At 45.8% G+C, this 24937-nt stretch overlaps 1 long non-coding RNA gene across 1 annotated transcript; it reads right to left on the bottom strand.

The window, feature by feature from the left end:
* Positions 1-6903: 6903 nt before the first annotated feature.
* Positions 6904-19094, bottom strand: LOC115352832. Its single transcript, XR_003927278.2, has 3 exons — positions 18831-19094; positions 14152-14231; positions 6904-13058 (listed from the first exon to the last, which is right to left on the bottom strand). It is a non-coding gene; the product is annotated as an uncharacterized LOC115352832 (long non-coding RNA).
* Positions 19095-24937: the final 5843 nt, after the last annotated feature.

Raw genomic sequence — 24937 nt, 5'->3', positions numbered from 1 at the left:
GCGCGCGCCCCGCCGTCCGCGTCTGCGCGGGGGCGCGCCCGCCCCGCCCCCTCCGCCGCGCGCCGGCGGGGGCGGTAGGGAGGGGAGGAGCCAAGGCGTCCGTCCGTCCCTCCCCCGCCCCGCTCCCCCGGGGGAGGTGGGAGGGACGGGGCGGGGCGGTGTCAGCGAGGCCCCGCCCCCTCCCGTGGCCGGCCGGCGGGGCCCCGCCGCACCCCGTCTCCTCAGCGCTGACCCGTCGCGTGCCGCCGCCTCGCCCCGCTGCACGCGCAGCCCGGGAAGGGGCGGGGCGGTCGGTCAGTGCTGAGGGCCCGGGTGGGTCCTCGGGGGCTCCCGGTACGCGCTCCCTGACCGGGGCGGCCCCGGGGCCCGCTGCCGGTTTGCGTGGGGCATCCCCGTTCGGCCGACTGCGCTCCGCCACGGCGGAGCGAGGCCGGGAGGCTGGCGGTGCCCCGGGGACAGGCCCTCGCTTCCCACCGGCTGCGGGCGGAGGTTCGGGGGCCGAAACGAATGTCCCACAAGCGGGAGAGGAGAAGGGGCAGCGGCGAGGGCATGGCGACGTGGCGGGACATCCACGCAGCGTCGGTGTTGCTCGGGGCGGGGGGAGCGGGCACAGAGAGCCGAGGGTCCCCTTCACCACAGCCCGGCTCTCCTCGGGAGCGCGGGCGAGTCCGGCAGCCACCGGGGAGCACCAGCGAGAACCGGGAGAGGGTCCCGCCGGAGGGCAGAGCTGGGCTCACCTAGTTTCCAGCGGCACTCGCGGTAGAACGGGACATCAGCGGGCTTGCTAACGCTGTTCTCGGCGCCCGTCGGTCACACCAGATACACCTCCCTCCCGGGAGCCGAGGATTCGTTTTGCTGACATGCAGAAATAAAGCAATACCCGTAAGCTTTAGCTGTACACCGCGCACCGCACAGCGCAGCGTAGTATCGCACGGACGGCAAACGAAAATAATGCACGGCAGATCCTTGGCCGTGGAAATAAGCAAAGATGAAATCAGCCGAACTACATCTGCCGAAGATGTGGCTCAGTATAGACACGGCGAGTAAGGGGAGGGCGTGAAATCTGAAAAACCCACTGGTTTTAGGTTAGACGTTTTCAGGGTCAAAAAGTCCACGATGTCCTGTCTTTGGCAAGGTATCAAAGGCAATCACTATGATGAGTACTTCAGACCTTCTAGCACAAGGCCTATACTTTCATTCTAAAAATCCCAGTCAGTACAATATAATTTTCTTTCATTTTGTACAGTGGAGAGATGTTTCACAGAAAAGTTCATGGGTGATTACAACCTATATCTTAAAATGAAACTAAAAATCTAAGCTATAACATCCCATGCAAAGATGTTCAACATTGCAAAAAGAAGACCACAGTGGGACAAAAAAACCCTAGTTTTTGAAACATCTAACAAAAACTGAATGCAGAAAAACATATAACACCCACCTTTTTTTTTTTTCCACCTGAGCAAATAAAAAAAAAATCAGGGCCTGAGGATTGTTTCTGTTATGTTAAATTGCTGATAGATAGAAGTATGTCTTTGATACTCCTCCTTCTCTACTAACAATATTGAGATTTCTGTTTTCCAGAACCCGTTAGGAATCAAACAGCTAATTGTTTGGGGTTTTTTTGCTAGTTGCCAGTCCTCTGAAAACAGCTCAGAGCGCTCTTTAGTCTTTTTTTAATAACTACGTACCCACCATTTGTGGATACGTTCCATGCCAGGTACTTCCTTGCTGCCATCTCTCTCAGTTCCTCTTGTCCTTCCCAACCTCTTTTGCAGATCTGCAGTGCAGGCTAAACAATACCCACCAAAAGCTTAGAAAACCCCACTTCATTCCAATATACCTTCACCGTAAGCAGCGGTGTGCACCCGTGTTTGGCATTGGAGTGTGCAGTTACATACTCTTCCTGTTTGCAAAATGTGATTTTCTGTTTCTTTTAATAAGCTAGCGCTCAGAAGTACTCAGTAAGCGCATAGGAATCCACCCCTGCTTCAGATTCAGTGGGAGCTTTGGCAGTTAAGACCCTTGAAATACTTAATTTCAAAACATACTTCAGATGCTGACTATCATCTCCTTGGCTGAAAGATACCACATCACATCATTGTCCTAACAGTGCCTCTAGTAACAGAGCACGTAAGGCTGCCTGTAGTACGTTTCACATTGCCTGTAGATGATTTGTTTCACCGAGATCCAAAGGTAAGTTCCCAGACTAAAGCGTGAGACAACTTCTCTCACATTTCTGAGATGTTATCCATAATGAAATCCACCGCAACTGCTAATTCATTCACTGTCTCAGCTAACACAATTTCCTGCTCCAGTTCCTGGAGTTCAGTTCACAAAAATAATCTTCCTATCTTGTGTTTGGGTTTGTGTTCCCCAGTTTCTGTGTCTGTTGAGACCCAACTGATATTTATGTTATTTCCCCGCTTCCTGGGCTAATTTAAGAACTGTCACATTCGATCGCATAGTCTCTATTCCCTTGCAATTTCACACATTCCACCAGACACCTCCAAATTAAACTCCTGTTGTTAAATAACAACCACCATTGAAAGAGGAGCTGTGAGGCAGCTACCTGTTATGCTACAGTTCACCCTCGGTTTTGCTCTGCTGTTTCCCAGAAGGTGTGAAGGAATTTCACTAGTCAGATATGATCCTCTGTCCTGCTTAGCCACCTCTTTCACTGGAGCCATACTTCAGGGTGATGCTTTTGCAGTTGTAGCTCCCCTTAGTGATTGCACTGACTTTAGTATCTGTACTGTTGTTTAGTTCCTTTAATCCTTTTTGCAGTCCTCTTAGTACCTCTTTTTCCTGGAAAGCCTTGTACGTGGCAACCTGATTGACATTTACTTCACCCATTTGTCTTGATCATAGAATCGTAGAACAGTTTGGGTTGGAAGGGACCTTTAAAGGTCATCTAGTCCAACCCCCCTGCAGTGAGCAGGGACATCTTCAACCAGATCAGGTTGCTCAGAGCCCCATCCAGCCTGACCTTGAATGTTTCCAGGGATGGGGCATCTACCACCTCTCTGGGCAACCTGTGCCAGTGTTTCACCACCCTCATTGTAAAAAATTTCTTCTGTATATCTAGTCTAAACCTACACTCTTTTAGTTTAAAACCATTACCTCTTGTCCTATCACAACAGGGCCTGCTAAAAATTTTGTCCCCATCTTCCTTGTAGGTCCCCTTTAAGTACTGAAATGCTGCCATAAGGTCTCCCCAGAGCCTTCTCTTCTCCAGCCTGAACAACCCCAACTCTCTCAGCCTGTCTTCAGAGGAAAGGTGTTCCATCCTTCTGATCATTTTTGTGGCAATCCTCTGGACTCGCTCCAACAGGTCCATGTCTTTCCCATGCTGAGGGGTCCAGAAGTGGTGGGGTCTCACCAGAGCAGAGGAGAGGGGGACAATCACCTCCCTCGACCTGCTGGCCACACTTCTCTTGATGCAGCCCAGGATATGGTTGGTCTTCTGGGCTGCGAGCACACATTGCTGGTTCATGTCCAGCTATTCATCCACCAGTACCCCCAAGTCCTGCTCCTCAGGGCTGCTCTCAATCCACCCATTGCCCAGCCTGTATTTGTGCTTGGGATTGCCCCGACCCATGTGCAGGACCTTGCACTTGGCCTTGTTGAACCTCATGAGGTTCACACAGGCCCACTTCTCAAGCTTGTCCAGGTCCCTCTGGATGGCATCCCATCCCTCAGGCATGTCAACCATACCACCCATCTTGCCAACATGCTGAGGGTGCACTTCATCCCTCTATGTCATCGATGAAGATATTAAACAGTGCTGGTTCCGGTACAGACCCCTGAGGGATGCCACTTGCCACCAATCCCCATCTGGACATTGAGATGTTGACCACTACCTTCTGGATGCGACCATCCAACCAATTCCTCATCCGCCAAACAGTCCACCCATCAACTCCATATCTTTCCAATTTAGAGAGAAGGATGTTGTGGGGGACCATGTCAAAGGCCTTACAGAAGTCCAGGTAGATGACATCCATAGCTCTTCCCTTGTCCACTGATGTAGTCACTCCATCATAGAAGGCCACTAGGTTGTACTTTCTTCAGGACTTCTTCAGGCTGTATCAGTGCATCCTCACCCCCTTCTCTCTCCCTCTCTGGTCCTTTTCACCTATTGCAGCTGCACAGATAAAAGGTGCTACAGAAAAAAAGCAGCGAGAACTTCACTCAGACATCCCTTGAAGGATGACATGCTGGGATTTGTGGTGGAGGCTGTGCTTTTCCTCTCCCTTTGGAACAGAAAAAAAACCCCAAACAAACCACACCTTACATGCTTCTAACAAGTATCTTAAGTCAAGAATGACAGTTATTTATAATAACAATATTTAAAAAAAAAAACAAACAACAAAAAAACCAAACAACAAAAAAACCCAAACAACAAAGATCTATGAAAGACTTCAGATTCCGCTGAAACAGAAATCTGAAAAAATATGGCAAATTTTGCTAGGACATTAATACAGGCCGGAAATCCTGGAATCTGTGGCTCTCTCAGGCTTCCCTACATTGTCACTTGCAAACTCACAAAGTGAAACTGGCTACAATTTTAACTACATTTTACTCTGCAGCTTGTAAATGCATTCATCACAACAAGTAACTGAGTTGGAAGGTGAGAAATTCTCTTTCCTATGGTACTCTACTGTGGTCTTCAGTAGTATGGATCAAGATATTAGCTCCCCCTGCTTAAGGGGAGAGTAGAAGTAATCCTCTGTAACAGTGTGGCTCGCAAGGGTTATTTACTTACTGCTGAATGACTTCCCATTGCAGATACACCAGGAAGTTTTCGACATTACTGAGCTTTCCACTACAGTGACGGCTACTCTGATTTATCACTGGGGCAAGACTGAGGATGCAAAAAAAATCAAAGGCTGTGCGAAGTATGATTAGATTAATGATGACAGGCCCCACCTGGAAACTGAGAGCTTGTTTTGTGAAGGATGTAAGAGGAAAAAAACCTGCAACACTTTGGGTAGAAACCTCACAAGAGAACACCCACACAGGGGGACATTGGGAAGCTGCAACCCCAGCAGTGGAAGTGAGCACCCACACTGCAATGACAGAAACAAGAGCGTCCTCAGAAGGCTCTTCGTGGAAGTGCTCATTTCTTCTTGTCGCTCAGGTTTTGCTGGAAGGGAAGGTGTGACATTAGATCCTGTTACAAACTGAAAGTACTTTCCAATCATCTTGCTTTTCATATAGTATGTGATAGCCAAATCTGGAAACCTGTTTCTCAAAGCTGCACAGCAAAACTCTGGTTCAGAGATGCTGACATGAATTGGAGACCATCAACATTATTTCCAATAGAACCAGAAACTGCTCAGTAATTTAACTTTCAGTTGTTACTGGTTTGGGACTCAGTGACCAGAGCTGCTGAAGATATTTTTTGCTTTAGTGAACAATATTTACATTAAAAAAAACCCCAAACCCAGAGTTTTTTTCTCCTGCTCTCTTGCTGTTGCTGAAATATGTGAAGAAACAGATTTTTTTTTTTTTTTTTTTTTTTTTTTTTTTTTGTGAATGTTTCCAATTTGCTGAACTACCCATTGAGAAAAATGTTCAAAGGGAGAGGTTCTAGCTTGGCTTTGTGAAGACCTTCAGACAGTTCGTTAGGCTATTCCCAATGCTCTCAAGCACCTAGTTTTCTTACCAACACTTGTGTCTAAGGGAGCAGAGAGTGCTTTTTTTCAATCACGGTTTTTCTTTTACTCTTTGGAAGCTGTGTGCTAAGGAAAGTCACATAGTATGCGACATAAAAAAGACTCAAACCATTTACAGATCAATACAGCCAAGTCTTATTGTGCACTTCCATTCTATTTCTGAACTCTCACACATTGCTTTATCCAAACTTGTGCTCTAGGTTACTTCTGTCCTGCCCCTTTTAACTAGCTGATGAAGTACAGTAGCAACAGCTGCTGGCACCAGAAGAGAAAAGAGCCAACTTCAGAAGGCCAGATCGGTTTTGTTCTAGAAAGTACAAGGAAGGTACTAGAAAGTAAGTATGCTTTCCAGGTTAAAAAGTGAAAGAAAAAACCCAAACTTCATGAGGGTATAGATTTTTGTACTTGTGTAGCTTAAGAAGACAGTCCTGTATGGTCTCATTTTGTAACTGCGTAAAATGCAATATTGGGAACTTGCACCAGGAATGCCCACACAAATACCAGATTATTCCTGTGTAAAAAAAGGAAAAAGGCAAGACATGCAAGTAGGCTGTGTTTTCAATTCTGAGCTTCTAAGCTGGAGAAATATACAGAGGTAACTCAGAGAAATAGCCTTTTATAAAAAGAGTAGAGGTGTCTAATAAACTGCTTTCTTCCACATTTTCCACTACAGAGTTCACTGAGACATTAGAAAGACTGGTCAAGTGCATTTCTATTTTGCTGAAAGGCTTATCATCTTTTTGCAAATACCTCAGGCTGTCTGCTTAATCCAGTTCCTGGACTTCTGGCATTCAGTCTGCAACAAATGTCTCTGATATATAGCTTCCTAAGAATGGTTGCTCTGCTTGCCTCCTCCGACTCCTTCACTTTCACTACCTGCCAAAACCTTTTACCTCAAATTCCTGTCTCTTCAGTTCTTCTGAGGCAACGCGATAGAATAAGTGGGCTTAGTGTTATTCCTCCAGTGGAGAGGTATGTAGCTCTCTGAACCGATGAGAGATTTTCCTTCATATCTGCAACCAGTCCTGACTTTAACTATCCCATTTTGTTCACAAAATATCGCTTTATAACATGTAGACATACCATATGCAGAAATTATTGTGCTCTATCAAACTATCCTTCATCCTTATACACTGAGCAACTGAAAATAATTCCATCTATACTTAGCTAACTTACCATATTAAAAATAATGTGCTTCAAGGTACTATAACATTGATCATGACAGCAATTGGATTATTTCTCTGTGTTATGGAACGACACATAAAAAATGAGCAAGCCAGATCTTGTCTGTTGTAGTTTTGGAACTTAAGAGAAGTAAATTTCAAGTACAGTGATTTTACTATAAAATATCCTTGGTAATCCCATTTTAAACAGAGTGCTCACTGAAAAGGTCACTTACACATATATCCATTAAACTCCTCCCACAAAACAGAATCAACGAACGTTCCTGCCACTTTATGCAATGTCAATAAATACTTCCAAAATATATCCAGACCTTGCAAAAATCCTCCCCCACATCTGTTTCCAATCATCACTTCATCATTCAGGGTACGTCTCCCATTCCGGAAACCATTTGGACTTCATATAAAAAGATAAGCCTTCCTCCTGTCTGGCCCAGATGTAGTTTATACCAAAGATTAATCAAATGCTATCCTAATTTATATAATGAACAAGGCAGATCAGTAGGTTTTTCAGACTCAAGGATCAGTGTTTTTTGGAAAGTAAGAATAACTAAATCAGGCAATCAGCAGACGCTTTGCCAGATTTTAGGAGGAGCAGATGGAATGAACACTTTCAAAATCTTGCCCATGACATTCACCTCTAGTGAGCTTTTACTCCTGCTGACAGATGATAGTAGCTTGATCTTCCTGAAAGAAATGCTTTAACAGCCCTTTCCCCTTCCCTCAAATCTACTTTGGTTTCCTACTGCTAATGGTTTCTGGTCCCTCTAAAAGTTACAACCCTAGGCTCCCTCCCATTCAATACCTGTCATGAAATACCTATACTCCTGTTCCCTACTCTTTTTTTCTTCATTCACATTCATCTTCCTACAGTCTTCCTGCCTTTACGTCACCATAAAGACCTTTTCTCCCCATGTTGCTTCCCCATCTCTCAGCGAAATGTCACCATCCAGTTCCCTGTAAAGCAAGAAACTTACTGTATATGACTCTACTTGAGGCCAAAATTGTGTGATTCCTAAACCACGTTTCACATTATTTTCTTCAACGAGCATTGTCCCCCATGAAACACCCTTGTTTAGCATTGAACACTGCAGTTGGAGTGATGTGCAACTTCTTGCTACTTTAATTACTTTTTTCTTTTCTGAAAGCAGAGCTTACAAACCCTGCCTGTAAACCAGGACCCTGTTGTATCAAACTCAACAGACACAGAACAAAGCAAGCCAGAAAAGATGGTCCTTGTCTCTCTCTACTAAATAGCCAACACTCAAATCCCAGTTTTGGTGCTGGCTCATTCAGCTTTGCCTCAGGGATATTTGCACCGTGGTGCGTCACAGTGCAGCTGTGCCCTAAGTAAACTTTGAAAGACCATTGTACAGACTTGTGACAGGCAGACATAATAGAGAGACATAAACCACTTGAAAAGCCTTAACTGTCAAGCAAAAGAAGAGTTTGTTAAGGGCAATGTTTGAAAGAGAAATAATTTAATCCAAAAAAGGCTCCGGATAAAATTTCTGGCAGTGGGATACACCAGCATGGAAATCACCCTCCAAGGACAGCAACAAACCCCTCCTCTTTCAGAATTTTAAGGCTCACGTAGACTGGACACAGAGCAGAATCCAGGGAACAACATTAGATGCCATGAAAGGCTTACTCCGCTGCTAAATTCAGTGACAGAGAAATGAGCTGAAAGCTCCCGTGTTACTAAGGTACCTCTTATTCACAGCTCAACTGTCTTTTACGTTTACATTCATTACAGGATGCTGACGTGGTGTTTTCTGCTGTACTCTGATATGGATTTTAAGCTGAAAAACACTAGTAAAGAGATTGAATTACTGACACAGATACATTAATTGGTTATTTGATATTATCATGTTCTATGTTCATCACAGAAATAATTAAAATTATTTCCCTTCCCTCAAAAAGGGAGAGAAGAGACAGGCAGATCGGAAATTGCCTCCGAACCCCACAGAGACATTAGTGACCCAGGCATTCGCCTCAGCAGTGCAGCAAGTCATGTGGCTGGCGCATGCTCCTGAGCAGCCAAGTCTCCAATAAAGATAAAAGCATGACTAATTGCAGTCTTCCTTCTCAGGTGCCATGGCAGTAGGCATTAGCCAGGCTGAGGTCAAAGCATTAGAATAACTAGCCGGAGTCGGTAGTGGGCCAGCATTTGTCTGCTGTGATGACTTGGCTGGGCTGGAGCTGCATGGTCAAAAGCCACCTCTAAAACTGTCCTCTGTAGGTGTTCATTCCAAATAGTGAGGCTGAGTCCCAAGGGTGAATGCAGGGTAAAAAGTAAAGACCAAGAAGTTAAGACAAAGGAAGATTTGGGACATCTCTTCTCGTAACCCTTTTGCTTAGCTAGGGGAAGGCCACAGGACAGAATTATCCTATCCCATGGAAGAAGTTAAAAAGGCATGAGCTGCAGCTACTGCTGACATTTGGTCAGGAGAGGTACTGGAGCGAGCTGCTGCAATTTGAGCTGAAACTCTTTCCTTCTCCAGTTCTTTTCAGTGATATTATATGCAACGTTAAATTAAGGTCAGATAAAGGACATGTTAGTAATGTCCTGGCCGGTGAAAACCACAAGTTAACTATTAAATTATGTTTATTTACTTACTGTTTTATGAAAAGAGTTTCCCTTTGAAAGTCCATTTGAGGAACCTGTGAGACTGAGAACAATATTTGGACACAGCTCTGAATAGTTAATGGAAATTCTCTGTGCTCTGTCTGAAACCAGTTGTGGTTCCCTTTTAGCACATTAGTTGAATGTATACACTGGGAATATTTTACTTTGTTTTATGTTATTGCAATTTGCAAAACTTACACTAATAGCCCAATTTCATGCAATTATCTGAATGCAAAACATTGTTCAGTTGAATTCCCATAGCCTAATCCTACTAGTTCCCTTGGCTGTCACACTTTCAATTATGAACCAAGGTCTGCAAATCAGATGAAATGCTGCTATTGTAAAAAAGGATCCTTTCTTTAAAAGTTATTTTCAGTGGTCTTCTGCTATACAGGCTGTTTTTATTGTCTGCAACCAAAGGCACTTTAAGGAAATCTGATTTTAACATCACAGGCCTGCAATACATATACTTTAGCTCGAGCGGTTTGTTGTGTTATTGTGGTAATAACCCAGTTATGTTTGCACCATAATTGTACCTCTAAACGTCTCTTGAGCTGCACATATGGGGCAAAGTGTGGCTTTATGAATACACAGGGGAAGGGGAAGAAAAGAGGAAGGCCATACAGAGAATTACATCCTTTTTTCCTTCCATGTATAACACAGCTAACACAGTTTTGGAAGGCAGGCGATGGATGAGGTTAACACTACATTAATGTCAACTTAATGTTGAAGTCTGAGTATTCAGAAATCATAAGGCTGGCTAAGGGATCATACATGTCTGGTTTTGTATTTGCTTTTCCCTTTTGGGAGCCTTTACAGTTTGCGTCTTCAAGTTATACTCCACAATCTAGGAAAAAAATTGAGCTTTTTTTCTTTTTAAGTAAAGTCCAAGTTTTTTTCTAAATCACATGACTCCAGGATCTAGGACTTAAAGAAAAATACTGAAGAAGTTGAGACTTACAAGAGTCAGTGACGATGTGCCAAGTTCCCCAAATCAAGGTAATGGACTAACCTAGCCAACTGACCTGCCGTTCTGGAAGGAAGCATATTTTGTACGTCTTGAAAAATGTGGATCATGTCATACTGTGGAGTGTACTTCCTTGAAGCTTCAGAAGGCTTGACTCCAGCTCTAATACATCCCTCTTTCTGTTCCTCTGAAATACCTGTCCTGCATTTCCTCATTTGTGCTCAATGTACTGCATCCTTGATTGCTTATAGACCTCTCCCTTTTGGTAGGAGGAAATCATTCTTACATCCACTTTGGAAAGAACTTGCATTCCTTGACGCAACCAGGACAAACATAATAGATCCTTTTTAACTGAAGTTACATGCATACATTTCTTTGAAACTCTATCTCTAAGCATCATTCCTTTGTTGTGAATGGAAAGAAATAATATGCATTTCATGATAAGATAGGGCAGACATCAACCTCTGGCCTTGCCTGGCTCTCTCCTTTGTCGATAGAGGAAGGCTTCGATAACTAGGTCATTTCTTGTAGATCGATAATGTTAGATGAAATGAATCCCAACCTTGATGTCACATTTTGGGTACCCATGAATCAAAAGAATACAATTAAATTCCTTTTTCATTTTTGCTGCCTTAAATATCTTCCATCTTTTTTGCCCTAAAGGAACAGCTGCCTCTCCAGGCAGTGAAATTTCTGTTCCTTATAAAAGCTACACATTTAGCTGACATCATTATTCAGGTCTCCAAATGACCTTCATCAATGAAAAGGAACTGGAGACATGATATTTTGGATATTAAAGGGTGAAAAATAAGCAGAAGAGGAGGGGAAAAAACAAGTAAGATTTTAAACAGGAGTGCGATAAAGAACAAATTGTTTTTAGCTTCGCATTTCACCTTTTACATACTAATTATATAGCCACACACCCAGATTACACACACACAGATACCCCGTTACTAATTACCTTTATGGAATACTTCAGACAGTAAGGCAAGATTCTCCCATCTTATTTTGGCTGGCATGCTTTATAGTAGCCCCTTCTCATTGAACCTGCAAACATGGCCATTCTGGCACCTTATTTACATGGTATTTTATTTGTGAATATTAGTGCTAGCCCAGAAGCAAGTCTTCGGGAACACAAATTTCATTTTGTGCTATATGCCAGCCGTCTCCATTACAGACACCAAAGAGTAAAAAATATATCTTGGCTCCCTAAGGATCCTTTCATTTTCTTCGTCTGCTTTGTTATAGCTGCCACAGTCGCATGCTCCTTGCAGAGGATCAGACAGACACATGTAACATCTCTACTCACTTGTACAGGCAATCACCCACAAAGCTGGTTTCCTATCATTAAGCTACTCTGAGAAGTAACTGATAGCAATGCAGGCCTTGGCAATTATTTAACATCATGAACAGACAGAAATAAGTGGACTGGCTGCCTTGATGCTGCAGTACTTTTTTCTCACATGACTGTCTGGAAATTCTGCTGCCCTGAATCTCTGGTTTCTAGTGAATGTATAGTAATGCACCAGCCTCTTGCGCAGGGATTCCTTTCACAGGCATGGTATGGTATATTATGCTTTCCAGCATTTATGTGTTACGTGTACTGCTGGCACAAAAGTTTACATTGGAACTGGCAAGGTTATTAATTACAATTCTGATTTAACCTTCCTATGTCTTTTATATCTTTGCAACACCCATTTTTATATGTATGCATGCATATATATGCATGGACACATACATTTATAAATATACAAGCATTTGATGCTCTACTTTTTAGAGCAGAAATCAATACTAGCTGCCAAGCAGCTCCCCAGAATGCGTGGCCATGAAACTCTGCATTAACAAACACCGCTACATGGGACATACAGAAGAAAAAAGAAGAACGTTCAAATGAAGGCATATTTCCATTTCACACTTGCAAAGCACTATATAAACAGAAAATTAGAAGGGATCAAAATCCACATTCTTAGTGCTCTTAAAGTTGTGTATCACATATTGTATTTCATTACACATTTTTTAAAAGGCTCCACCTACTCTCTGGGACTAGAAATCTTTTAATAGCATGAAGTTAGTCAATCTTTCTTCATTAATATTCATATATATGCCCCAGTTCTTACATTTAAATCCACTAATGAAGATTCACTGCTGCTGCAGCTGAACGCTGTGCAGGACTGGGACCCTTTTGTGCTGGCAGCCCCCATGGAGCACCGAACTGCGTGGTGGGCAAACGGCATTCATTAAACAGCAGCCGCTTCACCTGCTTTCTGCTCCCTTAACCCTTCTGCTAATTCCTTGAACATCTTCAGTGCACCCTCAATTGAGGGGGCACGTGTTTCCATTGCAGTGATGAGAGTGATAGGCAGGGACTTGTAATGCACGTGTCCTCTGTGTTGCAAAAGACATTTTAATAATCTTTGTCAAGTTATTCAATCTCTTCATCTTTTGCATTATAAAATGTTCTCCATTTTATGGAAGGGAGACAATAGTGCTTCTCTTCTTTCCAAGGATTTCTTACAACCATACAGCTTCTGGCTTCCATTTAGCACTAACTTGATCTCTTTATGCAGCACCACACTGTGATGTGTAAACTTAGACTGAAACAGAGTCTGAAGGCAGAAGAGACCATTATGATCACCTAGTCTGGCTTCCTCTAAGATTTTTCTCAGGGATTCCTGCATGAGGCTCAACGGTTTCAGTTGCCAAGGAAACAATTATCAATCTTTTCCATCCCTCACCATCCCTATCCCTCCTTTCCATTTTGTCATTTCTTGCTACAATAAAAAATCCTGTCAAATGTCCTAGTCCCTAGCTCTAGCATCCTCACCTCCACCCCAAAGAAAGAATGGGAAATGTTGACAAGGATCCTTGGCTGGGAGTTCAGCCTGAAGCTTACCTCTTATCCTTGGATTCTGTGCTGCAGGTGCGTGACCCTTTGAAAATGATCCTCTCAGCTGCAGAGAGCTTATCAAATGCTGTATTGTTTGACTAACACAAGACATATTATTTTTTAAATTACACAGCAGTGTACCTCTTGTTATATTTTTGGTACCTTTCCCATCACCACAGCCTTAGCTCCACTACAGCCTCATGCAGAAATGCTTTGGAAAAAACATACTTTATGGTAACATGCAGCTGAAGAGCAAAAGCAATAATGAGGAAAAGAAAGGAAGATGCAAGGAGATGGAAAACTGTGTAGGAGGAAGTTAGAAGACAAAACCCCTGCATCAACTAGAGAATAAATTAGATGTAGTCAGAGCCAGAGATAAAATTCTGGAGCCTCAGGAGGTTAAACTCAGGTACCTTCAGGCAAGTTACAGGAGATCTGCATGGTTCCTTAAGGTCTAATGAGTCCCACCTGTATAACTCATAGCTTCTGACAGTTTGCACTGATTTTATGCCCTTAAATACAACTCTAATCAGGGTGACTGTTTGAAGGACGGAGGGGTGTCTCACCAATGTAATTTGGAAGGTAATCCCCTCATTCCTGGAATTATATCAGTCTAATCAGTTCCTCAGTGTGCACAAGAGGGAGGATGAACACACCAACTGCAGGGTGAGAAAGAAGAGTCAAGTATTCACAAAAAGCTTACGGGGAAGAGGGCTGCCATTCGGCATGTTTTGATAATTCACCACTTGGGGTAATCTTCCCTCTTTTATAAGTAACCTAATAATAGCTTGCATAAAGGAAAGCAGACTTACCTTGCAAACCTCAGGAATATCAGATGATCAAAGAAAATTCAGGGATATGTAGAAACCAAAACATTCCTCAGGGTAAGTTCCTAAGGAGGGAGAAACAAGGTAGACCCCATTAGTAAGACAATTCCTGCTTACGGTCAGGGAGTGATGCTTCAGCCCTTCCTCTTCTGGACACTCATTTTTGGAGCTTGCTGAGGTTTTTTTGCTCTGCGTGTGTGTGAGAGACATAGCAGGATGGCCAAACTGTGCATGTATACACAGAAATGTTATGTCATACATATACCACCACGGAAACACTCAGCGCATGTCCATTAGATCTGGCACCAGAGCCACTGTGCCTCTGCTGGGACCTCCACCGGCCCACGCCTCCGGACAGGCCTGTGGCATTGCTCATGATAAGGCTGGGAAATCTGGATCTTTTGGCCGTTTGCGTCCATTTGCTTAAGATGCTGCATCTAAATGTAGCCCAGCAGGATGCATGGATACTGAAATCCCTGATACTTTTTCTGCAGAAAACATTTGCTGATGGTTTAGGGTAGTTGTAACAAAAGTAGTAGGATAAATTTATGTGTGAAAAACAATGGAGAAAACAAGTTATTTTTATGAGTGTCAACAATATCTCAGTTTTCCTGATGGCTATTTTCCTGCCAGGCTGTACAGAAGGTTAGAGGGAAGCAAATAGGAAGAAAACAGTGACAACATACTAATACTCTTTCAAATACCACAGAACTATTAAAGAAGTGTCAGAGAATATTTACCCACACACCTCAGGCAGGCGAGTGTTAATTTCTCCTAAGTCCAGGGAGAATAAAGAAGACACTGAACTGCTGAAAACCACAGCTAGACAAAGAGGAATGGATGAACAGCAGTGTTGGGATGAGTCAGAAAAAGCCAGCCTCTAAGAGAGTTGGTTTTGGCACTTGACCTCAAACAGGTGTGTTTATGCTCAGTGGAAACTGTCGAAACAACTGTGTTTTCTGGTAAGACTTATGTACAAATGCTCTTTCTTTGTTTCACCTCATGTTTCATCTTTTGATTTTCTTCCTTTGGCTGAAGAAACATCTTTTCTTTCATAAAAGATATTCTTGAGCCCCCTGGATCAGCTGCGGGCCCGAAGTGTGTTGGGTCAGTGCGGTGCAGAGCAGGGACTGCTGGCTTCTCTATTCACATGTTGAGTGCTGGATGCAACAACCCTGGAGAAGACTATGTGGAGGGAAAAAAACACCCCTGGCTGGCAGTGACATGAGATGACTTAGTGTGCCGGCTGCCTCACAAGCCTGTTCTTCCTCCCCTCGGCAGCGGTACACAAGTGTGAGAACTCATTATCGCCAGATGAGAAAAGCAACAACAGCTCCATAACAAAAAAAACCCAAACAAAAAAACCCAAGAAAACCCCCCCAACAAACAGGTAAACCTGAGAAGGGTACTGTCACTTGACCCTACTGTTCCTCCCGCCGGGGTGTACTGCACAGTTCCCAGGCAACTACTCCCCTGCTGCCTGCCCTGCCGGGCTGATGGCGGGGAAGAGGGTATCAGTTTGCACAAGGAGAGTGATCCCACTCTGCGCAGAAACAGCACAATCTTCCCTTACGGCAGACCCAAGCATATTAATCGAGCAAATGGCGCCAGGAGGCAGAACCTGAAGGTTATCTCTTCTGCTGTCCGCACGGGCTTTAAACTACTCGGCTCCGGTTCACGCTATAGGACAGCTTGGCAGTGGGGTGCAGGCAGCAGTGTCCTCTCCACAGCACTGGCTGGAGATGTACCGCGGAGGAAAAGGCTCTCTGCTGCTTAGGAAGCTTGAGAAGGAGTCGGGGAGGGCCCTGATCATGGAGGTCTGGTGTCCTGGAGAGCCTCTGCCACTTGCCTCTGGATCCAAGACAGACCCTTTTTGCCCTCAGGATCAAAAATAGTGCATTTTACCAAATGTTGACTAATCTTTACTAAGATGTTGAATGTTTCAGACTCGTCAGTGCCGTCCACTAAGCTAAAACTTCCCCATCTACTCTTACTCACATCTTCCACCTTTCCAAGATGAAGTAGCCCTTTGCTGTCAGAGCATGCCCCATCACTCTGTCTGACTGCCTTCATCACTGTCTTCTGTCCTGCCAGTCATTGCCAGCCCCTCCTGTTATCACTAGTGAATTTGTGTTCATTTAGGTCATAGATTAAGTTGTTACATTAATGGATTCAGTGGCTTCCAGCACCTCCCTAATCACCCTGAGCCTCTCCTGGACTCCTCACTGGCTCTTTGAGGTCTGTCAGTTGGCCTCCTCTCATTGCTGTTCACTCAAGCTGTATTATTGATACTGCACAGTGTTCATTTTTAGACTCAAAATGCAGTGCACTACTGACTCATATGCCCAACACAGTTTCATGTACATTATCACTATGCAATTACCTTTGTCAACCAAATATATAGTCTCATCAAAGCACAAAAAACAGGTTTGTTTGACAAGTTTGCTTATAGTTACCATAAAGCTATGTCACTGGCATTAATCGTATTCTTTCCCTTAATTCTTTCTCGACTGAATCCCATACAAGCTTTCCTTTATTTTCCCTGGAAGTGAGCTAAGCCTAACCAGCCTGCAGTTACTGGGCTCATTCTCTGGCGCAAAATTAATACTAGTCTTTTGCTGTGCTCTGTGCCTTTATTGTGTCCTGACCTCACCTTTCTCTGACTGTCTCTGCCCTGACCTCCTTTACGAAATAGCACATCCTCTTTTGCTCTTGGAGAGGCTTAGGGGAAGGGTTTGAGGCTTCTTCCCTTCCCTTGCAGAATACTGCAGAACTACTGAACGTATGAAACTGGGTTCTGGGAGGGTAGAGGGCAAGAGAGAGGGCTGTGGGGATCTGCATGCCCAGGGTACCCCCTCGGTACCTCCACCATGTGCTAGTCTGTCCCACAGAGACAGCCCCTGGTCACAAGACAGACCAGACTGCTTGAGAGACGAGGGACAAGTGAGGAGGACAGAGCCGGAATGCTCTCCTGCCCCTGCTTACACTTCTGCTAACCTTTGTCCAAAAGGTTTGACACTACTGCCACGATTGATGATACCATAATATCATCCTTTCAGTTGTTACCAGCAGCAAGATTCAAATGATATAATTTCTTCTTACCTGTGGGTCTACTCTAAAGTCTGCTGGAGTCTTTTCATTAGCATCAATTTGCATCAGATCAGAGTTTATGATCGCATTTCCCTGGAGGTATAAAAGATGCGTCACACTCATTCTCTTCCTTTGTGGGATGCCTAGCATGATCGGAGGGTCTCCTCTGCAGGAGAGCAGTAGCAGTTGCATTTGCTTCTCCAGAGGAGGTACAGGGCTTCCTTCCACTCGCCAGGGCCCTTCCATGCAGAGTGCAGTTTTGGAGCCACTGGTGGGTCTCCTGCCCACCAAACAAGATTCTCTGATTGCAGGATTCCCCGGAGAATTATAAAAGATTTTTCCCATATGTCCTTAAGGAAATCAGTGTTTACGCACCAGGAAACAGCTTCAAGACCATACAGCTGTCCTGCTAGGGTAACCTGTCATATAAGCCTGTATAAAGAGCATATGCCAGGCCACAGAGAGCACAGGAAAAACACACGTTGCACTGTACAGAGGGTTGATGCAGCAGAATCAGTTTCAGAGAGAATCATAGAATCATAGCATCGTTTAGGTTGGAAAGGACCTTTAAGATCACCAAGTCCAACCGTTAACCTAGCACTGCCAAGTCCACCACTAAACCATGTCCCTGAGCACCACATCTACACGTCTTTTAAATACCTCCAGGGGTGGTGACCCCACCACTTCCCTGGGCAGCCTGTTCCAATGCGTGACAACCCTTTTGGTGAAGAAATTTTTCCCAATATCCAATCTAAAGATGATCATTATTGTATTCAGCAATGTACTTCAAGTGCCTTTTGCTGAGGAGGCCTATTAATAAATGGAGACAGAGGCCATAATAAACTAAAGAACAACTGCTTCACAGTTCAGAGAGTAAATATAGTGCCCTGGGCAAGCAAGCGAGATGGTTCACTAACAGAGCTCAGCACAGACCAGTTAGGACCATTGATAACTCTGCTTATCGCAAAGAGGAAAATCAGGATGGTGGGAGAAAACGAAGAACAGAAGGAGGAAGAAAAGTGAGAGAGAAAGCAGCCACAGAAAACTGTGCTTTATAGTAAGTGTGTGCATTGCCCTGTGACCCTGTCTGCCTACAGTTAGAGGGCAAGGAGAAACAAACCCTATTAAAAATCTCTTAAAAAACCAGATCCTTCCTCTGTAACCTCCGCTTGTAGTGAAGTAAGGTCATAAATGACGAATGTGGTTCAGGAAAATTTTCTCAGTTTTCATTAAACATAAGGAGTAATAAAACATTATGAAAGGAACCCAAGCATTGTTTCTGTTATAAACCGCAGGCGGTTTACTTCTCAGAGATTGCTTATCAGTTATACTTTTCCACAAAGCAGGTCATTGGCTTCTCAAGCATCTGCACATAGCTCAAAACCTTGGAGTATTTCTTAGTGAAAGCCCTGTCTCCTTTGAAAACTCTGAAAGCGGTAATGAGGAAAGACAAAACAGACACCCTTCTCCGCTCAGTTTTCTTCTCACGGGGCTAAAATCAGACTGCTGCCTTTGCAGCTGAGGTGAAATATCTTGGAGGGGTGAAAAAAATCCCAGTCCAAACAGCCCCTCACCTTCCTGAGAAGTGATATTCTTCATCTTCTTTACTGTAGCCAGGAGCCTCTGGAGAGTGGTGGATTTAAGAAGCCAGAGGACTCCCATTTTTGTTCAAAGGAAGGGCAACTGAGCTGGATGAATGGGCCCCCGTGACCTTTTGCCATCCAGATTTTGTGTTCAAGTAGCTCCATCAATTTGTTGGGAATCTTGCAATCAATGGTTCCAGCACTGGATGTGTCGGAGCTGTTAACATTTGATATCCAACCGAGGTATTATAAAATCCTCTGCGCAGGCACAGCGCTGTTCCTTGTGATCAAAGGCGAGCCCTGTGATCAAAGGTATGTGTTTGACGATCTTTGACTCCTAGAGAAAAGCACCGGTGAGTGCTGAATGAATATTCTGCTTACTTTTGCTTTACCTCTAGCACCAACTATTTTTTTTAACCTGAAATCTTTGAGTACTTTTTTGTAATTGTCCCTATGTTCTGTGAATTCTTCTGCTACCTCTGTTTCAAAGCGCCTGAATTACAATGTCTCTCACAAGGTTTCCCAGGTCTGGCTGAGATGGAGTTAATTTTCTTCACAGCAGCCCACATAGCGCTGTGTTTTGGATTTGTGTCCAAAAGAGTGCTGATAACGCACCAGTGTTTTAAGCTATTGCTGAGCAGTGCTTGCCCAGGGTCAAGGCTTTCACCGTTTCTCCCTCTGCCCCCGCAGCGAGTAGGCTGGGGGTGGGCAGGAGGCTGGTGTGGGACAGCTGGGACAGCTGACCTAAACTGACCAAAAAGGATATTGCAAAAATATAATGTCATATTCAGCAATAAAAACTGGTGGGAAGGGGGAGATTCCAAAGCTGCTGTTGCTCAGGGACTGGCTGAGCATCGGTCTGCGGGTGGGAGTTGGTGAGGGATTGCCCTTGCATCACTTGTAGGTTTTCTTCTTTACTTATTAAACTGTCTTAATCTCAACCCAGCCTTCCTTCACACCCGTAGATTTGAATATTTCTGCCGTGCTCAGCACTTCAAAACGTCATCTAGCACCCGACCTGCGTTATTCCATACGGATGTACGGCATCCAGCCCACCGGCCACGACTAACTTTTCAGTGCCACCTAATTGCAGTTCAATAGCAGGAATAAGACGGGATTTTTAAATCCCTTCACTTCTCGGTATTGATAGCGTGTACCGTGCACTCACCTGGGGGAGCCGAGGCGAGCCGAGCCGAGCGGAGCCGAGGCGAGCCGAGCCGAGCCGATCCGATCCGAGGCGAGCCGAGCGGAGCCGAGCGGAGCCGAGGCGATCCGATGCGCGGGGCGGCGGGGCGGCCGGAGGCTGCGGGCGCCGGGTGCCCTCTGCCGGCCTCGGGAGGACTCGGTGCCCGCCGGTGCCGGTGCCCGGGGGCGACGGGGTCACGGCTCCGCTCTTAGAAAAATATGTTCTCCCGGCACCCCAGGGGACTGTCCTGTGCACACCCCACTGAGGAGAGTGCTGCTCAGAGCCTGGGTGGAAAAATCTGATTGAGAGGGGACCTGATTTTTTCAGGGGGTTGAGCACCCTCGCCCAGTCTCCTGCGTTTTGGTTAGAGCGGTGGAAACTCATTGCGTCTGAAAAATCCCATCTTTTCTCTTTTGCATCTACATCGCTAGTTTCTTCTCCTCCTCTTCACCCCACTGGCTGTTTTCCACTCAGCTCTCCTTAGTTTCCTCTCGTGTCCCGTCTCAGAACACTTCATCCCCTTTATCCACCTTTCCCAGTAACGCCAGACCCTCTCCCGTCTTGTGGTGCCCTCCCCTTCCTTCGCACGGTCTTTTTTACCTCCTTGGTTTTATCTGTCCACGTTGTGCACCCATATTTCCATATTTTAGCAGGCAGCCTAAAGGGCGGGGGGTGGAAAGCGTGACGGATCGGGGCAAGTGACACAGCCGGGGGGATTGCACGGATGTGGGGGAAGGATTCCCAGCTCCTTTGGTTCTTCCCGGCCAGTGTTTTAACACTACTGGGGCACACACACGTGCGGGGTTAAAACAAACACGCTAGGCAAAGAGGTGCTTATCACAAGGCTGAACGGCGAGCCATCACCATCAGTGTCTCCAGGCCTTGTCACCGTGCACAGTCGTTCATTATATTAATTTAAAGCCTTAAAAAAACCCACAACAAACCAGCCCAGCCTAATGGGGTTTGGTGTTCCCGTCACCCTCCACTACACACTGTTGCCTCTCGCAGGCTGCACCAGCCCACCCTGCACCCTTTCGCTTTCACCTGCTCTGCTAAATTATGCACACACACATGCTGGGGTCAAAACAATATTGAGAGAAAATAAAGGAGCTGAGGGGAGAGGTGAAGAAATGGGGTCATGCTGGACAAGGGTCATTAAAAAAAGAGGAGGGGGTATTCTGAGCCCAGGGAAAGCCGGGATAAGGAGGGGGACGTGACTAGCAGAGGAACACTGGCTCACTGACACAGAAGAGAGCAGAGCTCTGACGTCTGGGGTCTCCACGTCACATAATGTTTTTAAGAACAGGGCAGACAAATACTCTGGCACGTGCAGGTGAAGTATGGTTGAACCTTCATCGATGCCTCCTGCGATCTCCTTCCAGACCTGCCTTTATTATTCCTACCACTCCTGTTCCATAAACTCCTGAGGAGGCCTGTTGCTGCCTGAAGGAGAGAGGGAGAGAGGCAGATCAAGGATATTTGAGTGGAAGAAACACCCTCAGAGAGACAAAGTGAGCTTTTCTCGAGCAGCCCAGCAGCGCCGTGACGGAGCTGTGACCCAGGCCCTGGTCTGTGGGGGAGCAATTCAGTAGCAGCCTCGCTCTTTCTTTGTGCACGCATTGATTCCTCTCTGGTTTTCAGACTGTCCTTGAGTGTCTGGAGAGGCTGGGACTTTTTGTCTCAGGGTCCAGTCACAGTATTGTGAACTACAGTAAGTCAGTCCTTCTTTTTAATCATACTTACCCCCCCCCTTTTTTTTTCTATGTGACCCTACTACAAGTTTTAATTTATTTTTTTATGAGCTTGGAATAAAAAAAGGGGAATAAAGTGACTTTTTCGTATTTAATGAGTTCACACACCAGAAGCAGTATGCTGTCCGAGTACAAATGGAAAGTGTTCCAGATGCCTCCTGGACTGGTGGCTTCCTGCACCCCAAACCCACATGTCTGGATGTGTCCAGAAAGGCCTGTGCACAAATGCAGCCTGCAGTTAAATGTACTTAAGCTACCTGGTGTGCCTTTTTGTTGGACTTTGTTACAGGGTTAACACAGGGGTGACGAGTCCCCGTGGGGACGGAGTGCTGGGTCCCCGGGGCTGGCACGGCGATGGCAGAGCTGCCTGGAGAAGCCTGCTCCTGTCCCAGCCTGCTGCCTTGACAAATGGGTTTTAGTGCGGCTCAGGATCCGCGCATCGAGCTCCTCCCGTGGCTGCTTCCCTTTGAGCAAAAGCCCCAAATAGCAGAGACTTTGATATACAGTGCAGTGCGGGGGCCTTTAAATAACAGCCTTTATTGCTCATTATTTGCACAGCCACCTCGCAGGAGAAAACATAAAGGGAAAGCACATTGCAGGAAACGCTGATGCAGGCATGTTTGCCCTGGCCTGACTGGCATAGCAAAAAAGAGAAGACACAAGAATTTACAAGATGCAGGTCCACAGCTCCAGCACGGGTTTGCTGTGGAGATCTGACACACGTGCACAGGTGACTGAAGGGCACCAGTCTGCATTTCACAGAGCAGGACCATTCCCCTCCCTCTTCCAGTCCCCCTTTTTCAGTTGCATTTGAAGTGAATAGCAACTAGGAGGGCAGAGCAGCACTGCAAGTCAGAGAAGCTCTCCTCATATGTATAAATACATATTTAGGTGCCAAATTTTGGACGCCAAAGAATTAAAACATAGCCGCTGCATTGGAAAGCACATTGTTCTTGGCACATGCCAAGAACAGCAGCACCGCTATGCGTATGCCATGCCGGTGTGTCCCCCCACCCTCCCCATTTTAAGGAAGAGCCATACCCACCTTGAATAAACCGGTTTGGCCGAGGTGAACACTCTCAAAGCAGCAGCAGAGCTTCCTTCTGGCTCAGAAAGAGCTGGACTGGCCCAAGCTTGGTGATGATAATTTGTACCAGCTGCTCAGGCTCATGCTCTCCAGGCGCTGATGTTACTGCAGCTCCAGTGGGTTTGTGGTACAGGGAGGGACGGGTCTGACCTCGGCTCCGCAGCGGGCTGGGCTCTCCGAGACCTGCCGGACAGCACAAGCCTCGTGCGAGTACCACTCCGTATCTTTTGAGCGAGCTCAGGGCAACGGGGGACGAATTCCTTGTGACCAGCTGTGCCAGTGGAAGATGCATGGGCAGTCCTGGCCTCCTGCTAGCCAGTAAGAGCTCCTTTGGGTTTCAGTAAAATGCCTACCAAGTTACATTTAACGGGACTCAGGAGTATTTACAGGGGGATGTGCAGATAAATGACTGATCCGAGGAGAAACCTGGGAAATGGCTGCACTTGCAGACCATTCCCTGGTGTCGGGCAGTCTGGAGGCCAGGCTTGGGCCACTGGTGGTGTCGGATTCTCTAAGACCATTCTCATCCTTTTATCTGGTGGCTGAAATTGAGAAATTATTTTCCCCTCCTGGGAAAAGGTGGTCAGAAAGTACATTCTCCAACTTCAATGCATTTTTAATCTTTGGTCTTGGACAACAGAATGACAAATACTTTTTACAGTTTTATAGGTAAGTTTTACAAAACAAAGAAACAAAAAAGAAGACACCATAAGACGATACAAACATGGAGAAACTGTGCACCGGTTAATCTAGCTCTTCTGGATTTACAGCTGTTTCTGAGATTAGATCATTCACTAATGTCTCTTCCTTATATCGTGACCCAGTAAACTCACCATTTCCAGTAGAGCACCTAATCATGCAATTACCTGTCAGCATATGTTTAAAAAGCTTGAAGTTTAATAGGACACAGGATTTTAAATTAAACACAGACTTAATTGGTTTGCTGAACAGGCACAGGCATTACAGCTTTAATTGCTTTTGCTTAGTTGGGGTCTGAGCCAGTTTAAGGCAGCCAGGAGAAAGGTCCCGTGACCTCTTGTTACCAAAAGCTTCGTATCTACCTAGAAATTCATAGCAACAGTTTCCGCAGTGCTGGCTGCTTATTCCAGGGATTCCTCAGACAGAAGGCTGGAAAACCAAGCCCACGGAAAGGGGCCTTTGCCGCGCTGCCGGCACTCGCTGATAAAACAAGCTTCCTGCTCTACCTGAAGGTTTGCGTCCTGACGCGAGCCCATCGCCGGGCAGTGCCGGGCAGTGCCGCCGGGCAGTCACCGCGCGTTTGCAGAAGCCGTTCGTCAGACACCTAATGCCGTAGGCAGCCCGGTACAACCCACCGACCGTCCCTCCGGCCATCCCCGGGGACGGAGGGGCTGAAGTAGTGCGAGACGAATCCCGCCGGCCAGGAAACCCGGTGGCTTGCACTCGAGTCGCCACGCTGGGAAAGGTCAGCAACACAACCGGGTAGGGCTCGCTCTCCCTCATTAAGGGGACTCGTTGAGGAGCCATTCGCCTCCTCCAAGGTGACACCGTGGTGTAATAGGGGACCCTTTGCAGACGTGCCTCCACCTTGCTCCTGAGCGAGCCTTGGGGTGCAAATCAGGCACAGCCCAAAAGGCGGGTACCGCTATTGGCAACAGCTGGTGGTTTAAGCATCTTAGTGTCTATACAAGCCTTTCGCAGGTCAGCTGGGAACTGGCAAAGAAAGGACAGGGAGCAAACGACATGAGGGCTCGGGCATAAAGAAAAGAAAAACCAGACTGATGTTTGCAGCCGATCCACGCACGTCAGTCAGCACAGCGGGACGTAGCAGGGAGCTCTCGACGGGGCTGAACACGAGCAGCCTTCTGTGCTTCAGCGAAGCCCAGAGCTGGACATCCGAACGCTGAGCTCTTCTGCCCTGGGAAAAAAACACACCTCACAAATCTAAACACGTCACCTCGAAGGGAAAACTATTTATTATTAATGATACCATTACTACTGTTTTTCCAATAGACTGAGGAGATTAAATAATAGTAACTGAAAACTAACCAAATGTTCAGACCAAACTTCAGCGAGGAGACACACAGACGCAAAC

The sequence above is a fragment of the Aquila chrysaetos genome, chromosome 17 (assembly GCF_900496995.4).
Source record: "Aquila chrysaetos chrysaetos chromosome 17, bAquChr1.4, whole genome shotgun sequence".
NCBI classification, from domain to species: Eukaryota; Metazoa; Chordata; class Aves; order Accipitriformes; family Accipitridae; genus Aquila; species Aquila chrysaetos.
The sequence above is the reverse complement of the archived record's forward strand: the minus strand, read 5'-3'. Positions and strand labels throughout refer to the sequence as shown.